Source organism: Myotis brandtii, unplaced genomic scaffold (genome assembly GCF_000412655.1).
Source record: "Myotis brandtii unplaced genomic scaffold, ASM41265v1 scaffold690, whole genome shotgun sequence".
NCBI lineage: Eukaryota > Metazoa > Chordata > Mammalia > Chiroptera > Vespertilionidae > Myotis > Myotis brandtii.
This window is the reverse complement of record NW_005370701.1, coordinates 178,874-189,706: the sequence shown is the minus strand read 5'-3', so window position 1 is coordinate 189,706 and position 10,833 is coordinate 178,874. Positions and strand designations below refer to the sequence as shown.

Below are 10,833 nucleotides of genomic sequence, written 5' to 3'. Positions count from 1 at the left end.
GTTCATGTGCACACTGAGGTCAGAGCAGGGACAGGGAGCTTGCGAGCTCGTTGGTGGGTCTGGGATCCCCCCAAAGCCTGTATGTTGTTCAGTGGGGGGAGCCTTGGCCCCTAGCGCCCCTGCCCCCAGCCTGGGTCCTGCGGGATGGTCAGGCCAGGCTGTGTGGGTGGCAGGAGCTGCAGGCTCCCCGGTGCTCCAGTCTGAACTCAGGGGTCAGGCCCGGTCCCAGCACTCACACTCCCACTCCCACCCACCTGCACACACACACACACACACACACACACGCACGCACACACGCACACACGCACGCACCTATAAATGCACTCACACTCTCTCACACTCACACACACACCACAAGCTCCAGCAACTTGCATTCTTTTGATGGGAGGAGAGACACGTTCTTGGAAAGTTCCTAGCCTCTCACCCCTAACCTATCCCTTCTCTGCCCCCCACCATGGAGGGGCTGGCCGTTGCCCTGGGTGGGGCAGAACTGTCCTTGGCCCAGGGTGCCCGATGGCCCTGTCTCAGGCCAGGCCCTCCCAGTGAGTGGAGTCCAGCCTCTGGCCTCAGTCCCTGCCCATCCTCACCCAGGATATGCCGTTGGCCGTGTGGCCACATGAGAGGCAGGCGACCTCTGGGCCAGGACCAGGCTGGGCCAGAACCATGAGGGCCACTGCTCTGAGCCGGCTCCCAGCCTCTGCTGCCCCCTGTGGCCATTTCCTTCCTATCTTCAGCACTGAGCTCCTTGCTGCTACACGGAATACCTTCACCTCTAAACGAATAAAAATCCTACATCCAGACTCCGCTCTGTTAAAAGCCTTCATGGTGCATTGCTCCCCGCTCCCCCCCAATCTCCCTGTGCCAGCTGCCCGTGCGTGTGAGGAAGCCCGGGTTTCTGGTGGCCTCAGAGGGTCTCTCCAAGCTCAGGGGATGCACGGCCCCTCCGGCCCCGGCCCCATGGCTGGAGTTGTAAGGCCGCTGTGGACCAGATGTGGGCACCTGGAACAGTGCCTCCTGCGGATGGAGGGAGCGTGAGGGGTGACGGGAACAAAGCCTCACGTGCTGGCCTGGACTCTCTGAACTGACACAGTCGAGGTGTAGAGTCAGGAGGAGACCTGCTCCTTTGCCACCGCAGCCCCGGGGACGACGCCAGGGGGAGCTGAGCGGGGCTCGGGAGCAGGTGGGAGGAGAGGCAGCTCCAGGCCCGGCCCCTGGGGCCTGGGGACACACACCCTCTATGGGAAACTTATAAATAACTTCAAGATTATGAGAACTTGTGAAAATAAGACATCGTACAAAGAACATGTGTTCTTACACCCTTGGCCAGATTTACGTCTTGTTAATTAACACTTCGCTCCATGTGTTTACCATGTATCCCGGCCAGTGACGCACGCGGCTCACTACGCACAGGCATAGACCTTGCCTGGAGGTAAGTTGCACATGGCACGACCTTTACCCTAAATACTTGAGTCTTTCCAAGAACAGGGCTGTTCTGACATCACCGCAGCACCGGTCAACTGCATCGGTTTACATGGAGACGGCACTTGAACCCACCATCCCCAGTCCAGTCTTATGACCTACTAACGTCCTTGGCATCACATCCTCCTCCCTGAGATAGTGCCCAAATGCAGATCTGGGTTCTGTTGGCCGCCTCTTCAGCCTCCTCTTTAATCTGAACACATCCTCAGTCTTAAAATATATATAGATATAGATATATAGATATATATCAGAGAAGAAGGGAGAAGGAGAGAGAGATAGAAACATCAATGATGAGACAGAATCATTGATTAGCTGCCACCTGCATACCTCTACTGGGGATCGAGCCTGCCGCCCGGGCATGTGCCCTTGATTGGAATCAAACCCGGGAGCCTTCAGTCTGCAGGCCAACGCTCTATCCACTGAGCCAAACTGGCTAGGGAAGGTCCTCAGTCTTTCTCTGTCTTTTATGACATTGAGGAGTCCAGGGACCTTGAGCAGAGGCAGTTTCACCCAGTGGTTGAGAGTACAGATTTGGCGCCAGGCCTCTGGGCTCAGACCCCTCTGCCACTTACTGGCTTTGTAACAGTGGGTGGCATGCTTAACTCTCTGGTGCCTCAGCTTTGTCATCTGGAAATTCAGAATAACAGCAGGCCCACCTCTTGGGGTTGTGAGGAGGCACACAGGGTAAGCAGTGCAAGGATGCACCTACTGTTACTATGACAGCACGCCTCTTCCTGAAGGGGCTCTGGAATGCAGCACGCCCCCAAGTATGCCAGTGGCACAGGGTGAAGGGCCGAGAGGGCCTGTGACAGCCTGAGGACCTCCTGGCTAGACCTGCAGGCAGCCGAGGGGCTCGGGTCTGGACAAGAGGCCACATCCTGGGGTGGCAGCAGAGACCGCCAGCACACAGCAACGTGAGGAGGCGCCGCCTTCCCGCCTTCCTAGCGGTGCCAGTGCAGGTCACACCACGACCCGCCATGGAGTGATGGGCAGCTACCAGCCACCCAGTGCCAGTTTGACTGGGCATAAACCCTGCACTGTTCAGTCAGCTTTAGGAGACGGTAGGAGCGTACCTGGAGAAGTCACCCGAGAAACACTGGAGTGACTGAGTGACTTCCCTGACCCCCAAATTCAGCTACAGGGACAGTGAGTTACATTTCTGCACATCTGCCATGCCAACTCCCAGGGGGAGGGGTAAGGAACGTCCTGTAACCAAGTAGTCTTCCTCCTTCTGTTTTTGATTCAAAGGAAACATGCAACATGGGAACGGGTATTTTTAAAAGGTGTCCCTGAGATGAGCAGAAAGCACAGAATCATGGATGAAAGGGACTGTGGGAATCTTCCTGAGTGCTGAAGTTTGATTCTCCTCCTACACCCTCAATAAATGTTGCCATTTAATCCATCTCTCTGTTCATCCAATTATCCATCCATCCTATCATCCATCCATCCATCCACCCACTCACCCACCCACCCATCCACCCATCCATGGATCCCTCTGCCCATTGATCCATCCAGTGAGGGAACATAGCTCCTGCAGCCTCAAACTCTTGCTTCGCCATCCTAATAGCTGCTCATGCGGCATTGTCAAGGAAGGAACTATTTCATTGAGTTACCCTTTTCTCAGATAATTCTTATTCCTTTAAGAATGCCTGACTTCATCGAGTTTAGCCATGTGGGAAAACGAGTTTTGTAAAGTGCATTGTAAACTTGTCTTTCTTGTCTTTCTTTCGTAAGGGGATACGCCATGTCACAGAAGTCTTCCTGGATGATTCAGGTCAAAGCCCAGAATGGAAGCCATAAAGCCTAGTTGTAAAGTCAGCATTGTGAGCCCTCAGGGCTATACTTTTGTACTTTTTTTCTGATCCTGTGGTTCTAGGCACCTGCCACTTTTTATAGCTCTTCACACCCTCCCATGACTCTAGGGTTGCTGATCAGCCTTCTGTCCCCTTAGCTTGCCCCAGCTGTGACACTGGCTATCAGCATGGGAGCCTCTTCAGTCCTTCCAAAGCCTCTTGCAGGGTATGATTGACACAGTGGACAACGTCTGCCCGTTGGTGAGGCGCCCGGGACTCCAGGACTCCTGTGCATCGCTAGCCCCTTAGTTTCCACTGCTTCCCGCCGGCACTGTGGTCTGGGCTTCCCCATCTTGGACACGTGCACACATGCACACATGCACACATGCACACATGCACACATATGCACACACGTGCACATGCACAGCTGTGTCCCTCCTGCCAACTGTCTCAAGGAGAAGACCCTGGAGGACCTGGAAAAATACGTGGAGGAGGATGAGTGGCCAAAGACCCAGGGTCACGACCAGGCCTGTCCCTGGGTCCCCTCCTCCTTTCCCTGGCCTCCTCCCTCAGGGTTTGGACAGAGCCTGCACCTGGCCTTGCTCTCCACTTCCTGCCTATCCTGGGGCCCCACTGGAGGCTGAGACCTGAGGGGCCCCCAGGGCAGCTCTGGGAGGCACCGACCCTGGAAGTTGCTCTGTGTCTCCTCCAGGAACAGATCCCTGTCCTGTTGGGCAGGAAGGTGGCTGGGAGTGCTCCTGGCCACCAGCGGCAGCTACAACTACACCGACGTGAGTGCATGAGCGGTGGGGCCCTCGCTTCCTTCCCGGCTCTGGGGAAACTGAGATCCTGTAGGAAACAGTGAGCGGGAGGGGAGGAGCCAAGACCTGCTACCCCCACCATCTGGTTGGCATTTTGGGGTCCAATTCTTGGCCTCTTCAGGTCTCAGTGGAATGGGTGATTTTCTCATTGTTTTGCCTCTGTGGTCTCCAGTGGGTCAGGGCAGAGGCTGGCAGTGGCCCCGGCCAGCCCAGCCAGGTGCTCTGGCCTTCGCTCTGTCCCTGCCAGGCCCCCAGGACTGACCTGTTTGGCGCTGGCGAGGTGAGTGCCTTGTGCCTGGCTGAGGTCTGGGAGGGTCAGGTGCTGAGGGCCTCTCTCAGGCCCAGCCCCCCGCCCCTCCTCCCTCAAAGAAGATCCAAGTATGGAGAGGGGTTGCGTCAGGATGGGCGGGAGCAGCGCTTGGCTGAGGACCTGTGGGCCGGGGCAGGTTTTCCTGACTGGGTGTCTGCATGTGCCCCCTGCCCGCCGGCAGGCCGAGGCTTCAGCCAGGCCCTGAGGTCCTACTTTGACCTGCTTGTGGTGGACACACAGAAGCACCGCTTCCTCCTGGAAGGAGCGGAGCAGAGACGGGTCAACATGGTAACGACAGGAGCTGAGGCCCCTTCCGCGTGATCCGTGGACCAGGCTGCGGGGAGGAGCCCACCCTAGAGACGGGTCAACATGGTAACGACAGGAGCTGAGGCCCCTTCCACGTGATCCGTGGACCAGGCTTGACCTGGGGCAGGAAAGCAGGGGGCTCTCTCAGGGCCCTCTGCCGCCCTTCCTCCCACGCCATGGTCACCCTTGCTGTCCCAGCCCAGGGCTGGAGAATTCCCGAGGGCAAAGCCCAGGGTCGGCATAGTTATCTGTTCTGCCAGCCCAGCGAAAGCAGGGGGCTCTCTCAGGGCCCTCTGCCGCCCTTTCTTCCACGCCATGGTCACCCTTGCTGTCCCAGCCCAGCCCTCCCAGACCAGGGCGCCCTCTGCCCCACTGGGGGCACATTGACTGGGAGCCCATGTCCCCAGCCTGCTACCGGGACAAGGAAGGGCTGCGAGGAAGCCTGTCCTCCATGATGGGCAGGCTTGTCTGATGTCATGTTTGCAAGCTGCTTGGGTTCGGAGGAAGGACATCTTGTACATCGGGGACCACATCTTTGGGAACATCCTCAAGTTTAAGAAGCAGCTGGGCTGGTGGACTTGCCTGGTGGTTCCTGAGCTGTCCCGGGAGCTGGGCATCTGGGCCGGAGAGAAGGGTGGGCCTTGGGGTTGGGAACAGGCAGGGGCACTGGCCACCAGCCCACAGGTTGCCGCATTGTCATCTTCCCCTTTCCTGTGCAGGCTTAGCTGTGACCATGATAACACCGTCCTCTGGTTTACAAGAGCAAGTCTACTTTATACAGGAGGGAACAGAGACCCAGAGAGGTTAAGCATCCTGCCCAAAGCCACACAGCCAGAAGGGGCAGAACTGAGACTCAGAAATGACTTCAGAGCTGGGTGATGTTTCTGTGGCCTGGGGCTTCCTTCCTCACCTGACCCCACCTCCCTACCTGGTCTGAGGATGGGTAGTGAGTGGAAGGCACACTCCCCACTGGGAATGACCTGAAGTGTCCTTGGGGTCAGGAGTTGCTGTGAGCCCAGACAGCTGGGCTTTGAGTCACTGTGTGTGACCTGACCGCCCTTGTCCACAGGACTTATGCTGCCCCTGGGCAGTGTCACTGATGTGAGAATATGATGCACACAGTAGGTGCCTGGGCCCCTGGTGACCTCTCCACTCTTACCACATGGCTCAGCTGGGCTCCGGGCGGACGAAGAGGGCCAGGGCTGTCACTCATTCCGCTGTCCCACATCCATTTTCAGAGCGGATGGAGGAGCTGAAGAGGCTGGACCTGGCAGAGCTGTACCAGGGGGAGCCTGTGGGCCCACGGGGATCAGAGAGGATGAGGGTGGTGGCCCAGTGCAGGCCTGGCAGCAAGGTCCTGCCAAGGTTGTCAAGGGGCCGAGATCTGTTTCATGCTGGGCTTCCCTAGTGAACTGGACCTTGGGACCCCTCTCATCCCCTTGGGGCCACCTACACTGTGCCCTCTGAGCCCTTTCTCCAAGCCACCTAGCATGGGCTCAGGGCACCTACATCTCACACATGTGCACAGGCCCAGCCCAGTGTCCCCACTGGGTGCCCCTCACCCCCTACGGGGCCAGGGAAGTTTGCTGGGAGCCTGGAGGTCTGCCTCCTCCCCTCCTCCCAGGTCACATGGCCACTTGTGCACCAGCCACAAGGATGGCAGCATCATGCTTGCAGCCATCAGCTCCACCAAGAGGGAGATTTGGGTGCCCAGGGAGGAGGGGACAGCCCAGTGGGCGGAGGTGGGAGCACGGGCCTCGCAGCTTCCTGTCCCAGGTCCCTGAGCCCAGTCATCTGATTCTCCCAGCCTCTGGGCGTTTCCCTGTCCTTGTCAGGCAGCGTCCTCTGCTGGCCCAGCTTCCCAGTGACAGCAGTGTGCTCTGCTGTGGGGTGATTTGTGGAGCACAGCCCTGTCCTCCAGTTCCACCACTGCCGCTCCTCGAGAAGCACCTGTCTGCTGGGTTGGATCCTTCTCTGAGCGACAGGCAGCTCTGATCAGTCTGGGTCAGGCGGTCAAGGGGCCCGAGGTGATGGGTTCTGGGAAAAGGAGGCAGGAAATCATCCCTGGTGGCTTACTGACCAGCCACCAAGGGATCCAGGGCACAGGCAGTTCTCCCAGCCGAGTCTCATTGTTCCCATCTTCAAGGTGCGGAGTCTGAGGTCGGGGCCTGGGCATGAAGCCCGATCCCCGGGGCTCCCGCCTGCTTTCCTTGCTTCTCTCAGCTGCCCACACGGCTGAGAAAGGTGTGTCTGAGTCTCTCCTGTGCTTCCTGCACTGGGCTCGGTGCTTTATTCTGCTTGGTGCTCAGCATGACCCTGCAAAGTGGTCCTCTGGCCCTCGCTTACCACTGGCGCAGAGGGAGTGCAGAGGACCTACGGCACTCACGGTCACCTGCAGGAGACTAATGCCAGGAGTGGGCCCAGTGCTCTGTGCCCCCATCACACTGCCACATGCTGGGGACGGAGTGGTCACTGTGCAGCTTCGTCCATCTCTGGGCTTTCAGATGAGCAGGGCTGGAGAATTCCCGAGGGCAAAGCCCAGGGTCGGCATAGTTATCTGTTCTGCCAGACACTGCTGCTGCAGTAAAGACCAGGCAGGTGAAGAAAGGCACCGATGCCTGGCCAGTGTGGCTCAGTGGTTGAGCATCGACCTATGAACCAGGAGGTCATGCACAGTTCGATTCCCAGCCAGGCAAAAGCCTGGGTGCAGGAGACAGCCGATCAATGATTCTCTCTCATCATTGATGTTTCTATCTCTCTCCCTCTCCCTTTCTCTCTGAAATCAATAAAAATATTTTAGAAAAAAGAAAGGCACCCGAGGGAGTAGGTGAAACATGTAAAGAAACTGGCTCTTATGACACTCTGCCTCCACTTGCCGGACCTCCTTCCCTGGACCACTCCCTCCCTGCCGGTTCCGTCGGCCGCCTGCTGGGCTGGAAGCTGCAGCTGTGGGAAGGGCTGGAGTGCGACCTCAGAAGGCCTGACTGATGGACCTTCTCCATCTCCATCTGTCCCTGCAGATGTCCCACGAGGTGGTCACAGAGCAAGAACTGGCCCATGTGGACCCCACCTCCTGCCTCCCTTCCTGCCCCCAGAGGGTGAGTGGCTGGGAGCAGCAGGTGGCTTCTTGCAGAGCAGAGCTGGGAGGAGCCACCTGGCTGTGGCTAAGCTCTGCCACTTGGGGCTACAGTGGGCTAGAATGAGCCCTCCCAGGGGAGGGCTGTCAGCCCTAGGGGGCATTTTGGAGAATTGTGGGACCTTTTTGTCTTCAAGTGGAGTCATTCCTAGGTAGGTATTTACATAGAAACATATTATTTTATTATAAACTAGAGGCCTGGTGCACAAAATTCATGCACGAGGGGGGGGGGTTTATCCCTCAGCCCAGCCTACACCCTCTCCAATCTGGGACCCCTCGGGGTATGTCTGACTGCCAGTTTAGGGTTATGGCCTAAACTGGCAGTCGGATATCCCTCTCAAATCCGGGACTGCTGGCTCCCAACCGCTCACCTGTCTGACTGCCTGATTGCCCTAACCACTCCCCTGCCAGCCTGATTGACGCTTAACTGCTTCCCTGCAGGCCTGATTGCCCCCAACTTCCCTGGTTGCCCCCAACTGCCCTCCCCTGCAGGCCTGGTCACCCCCAACTGCCCTCCCCTACAGGCTTGGTCCCCCCAAACTGCCCTCTTCTGACAGCCCAGTTGCCCCCAACTGTCCCCCCCTCAGGCCCGGTCACCCCCAACTGCCCTACCCTGCAGGCCTGGTCACCCATAACTGCCCTCCCCTGCTGGCCATCTTGTGGCCATCTTGTGACCACATGGGGGTGGCGTCCCCCCACAACTGCCCTCCCCTGCAGGCTTGGTCCCCCCAACTGCCCTCCCCTGCAGGCCTGGTCCCCCCCAACTGCCCTCCCTTGTCGGCCATCTTGTGGTGGCCATCTTGTGACCACATGGGGTGGCCATCTTGTGTGAGGGCCTGATGGTCAATTTGCATATTACCTCTTTATTATATAGGATTGCTTTTCTTTTTATTTCTATGTTATAATGAGGCTATTATATTTATTTTTTAAATTATAGAGACAATAATTATATTATCTATGAATTTCAATTTAGGATAGAAATTCATAGATTCATGCATCCACCTCCTCCACAATTTCAATTTAGGAAATTAAAATACTCTTAATTGGGCATTGGGCCCAATAGGGCCAAGAACCAAGGTTCTAAGCCCAGAGCAGACCCCCAGTTCTGCTCAGCTGGGCCCAGCTGACTGTTGGTGCCTGGCCCCCCTTCAGCCTCCTTTTGGCTGATGGTCTGACAACCCCACCCCTGCTCTGGGAGAGGTGGCAGAACCACGAGAGAGGGGCTCCTGCTTTCACCCCCTCGTCCCTTGTGCTGCCTGAGCCCCTGAGCTGAGATCCCCACTGTCATGATGGCAGGCTGGCTCAGTGGCTACCCTGGCATTCCTGGGGCTGCTTCAAGTGTCCCTCTCATAGGCTCCCTTTAGCTGGTGGTTCCAGGTGGTTTGTGGAGCTACTTCCTCATCCCAACCAGCAGAGGGCCGCACACACTACGAGTGGTTAGCTGGTGGTTCCAGGTGGTTTGTGGAGCTACTTCCCCATCCCAACCAGCTGTGGCTTCTCTGGGGATGTGTGGCTTGGCCTCTCTGCCCCTCATCTCCATCCCAGCCCAGAGAAGGGCATTGGGCACCTTTCCTAGCCCTGGCTGGAGTCACTGTGTGAGCTTGGGAGGAAAGGTTCCGGGACCACTTTTCTTGGCTCCTGAGGACCAGCAGAGCTGCACCAAGGCTGCCCGAGTGCTGGACCTGGGCCGGCACCAGGGGCTGTCTTCCACTTGAGGTATTTTTCAGGTAACAGGACAAGTGTGGACGGGAGAAGCACCATGTTGACCTCTCCTAAATGGGACGGATTTGGAGCCAAGAACACTTCTTTCCTGGAGGAAGCACTGCTTATCCGAGGTGTCCCCCCGCCTCTGAGCCAGGGAAATGTGTGTAACAAGTTCCCTGAGCTGCACATGCAATTTTATTTCTGCACATTTCTTTCTTTCTTTTTTTAAATGGAAGAAATTTTATTGGATGAGGGGATTTGTGGGAGGCATAGGTGTTGGGCCAAGGTGGCACCCTGTTGGGTGTGGTGCCCACCAGTGAAGCCACTGGCATGAACAAAGATGCAGCCAGGAACAGCACTGACCTGGCCTTGGGCCTCGCCCGGAAGACCTCAGCGTGGCTCTGGCAGGGGTCTTCTGGACGGAGACCAGACGTGGACCAGATGGAGCTCCTTGGGCACACTGTGCCCGCCACTGTCCAGCCTGGTCACTGTAGATAACAAAGGCGATGGTCACCAGGGGTGACAGCCCAGATTCCAGGTGATAGAGAGGCTCCTATCAGGGACAGCTACCTTTTGCCAGTTCTATTGGGTCCACCTGGAATCTCTGGGCCAGGGCCTCTTCCACCCAGGCCTGTGCTGGCTGCCAGCTGTGCTGGTAGAAGATTAGTCTCTGCAGAAACTCCTCTTGAACCAGATGCACTGCCCACCTGAGCCCGGCCTCGGTGTGTTGGTTGGGCTGGTTCCAGGTGGGATTGAGCCGGGCAACCCTGGCACAACATAGTGGTCAGTGCACATCGAGGCTGTCCCACTGCATCCACCTCTCCACAAAGTTCTCCTTCATCTTGTCATAGACGGGGTCCACCCTACTGTGTTCTTCACTACTACTCAGCATCTGGGTGACAGCTTGTGCTGCTGCAGGTAGATGAGTCCACACTGCTCAGCTGGGTCGGCCACGGCTTCCCAGGGGACGGGGAGCTCATGGTCTCTGTGAATGACCTCTGGTGATGGCCATATTGGCATCTGAGGGTCATACTCGCCAACCATGTCTACCAGGATATCACAAGAAGCCAGGTTTTTGGGTCCTGGGTTGGCACAATCTTTGCATCCTGGTATTTCGGCAGGAGATACAGCAAGGGGGTGCCAGGGCCTCATCACAGCGGAAAGGGTGCTGTGTGTCTGGATTCCAGGGAGCCATGAGGTGCTTCGGGTCACTTGGAGGGCAGAGGGACGGGTCATGGAGGGGTGGCAATGGCAACAGTAGAGAAAGGAGATCGCACAAGAAGT

At 57.3% G+C, this 10,833-nt stretch overlaps 1 pseudogene; it reads right to left on the bottom strand.

Moving 5' to 3' along the window:
- Positions 1 to 9,774: 9,774 nt before the first annotated feature.
- Positions 9,775 to 10,833, bottom strand: LOC102253349 (annotated as a pseudogene).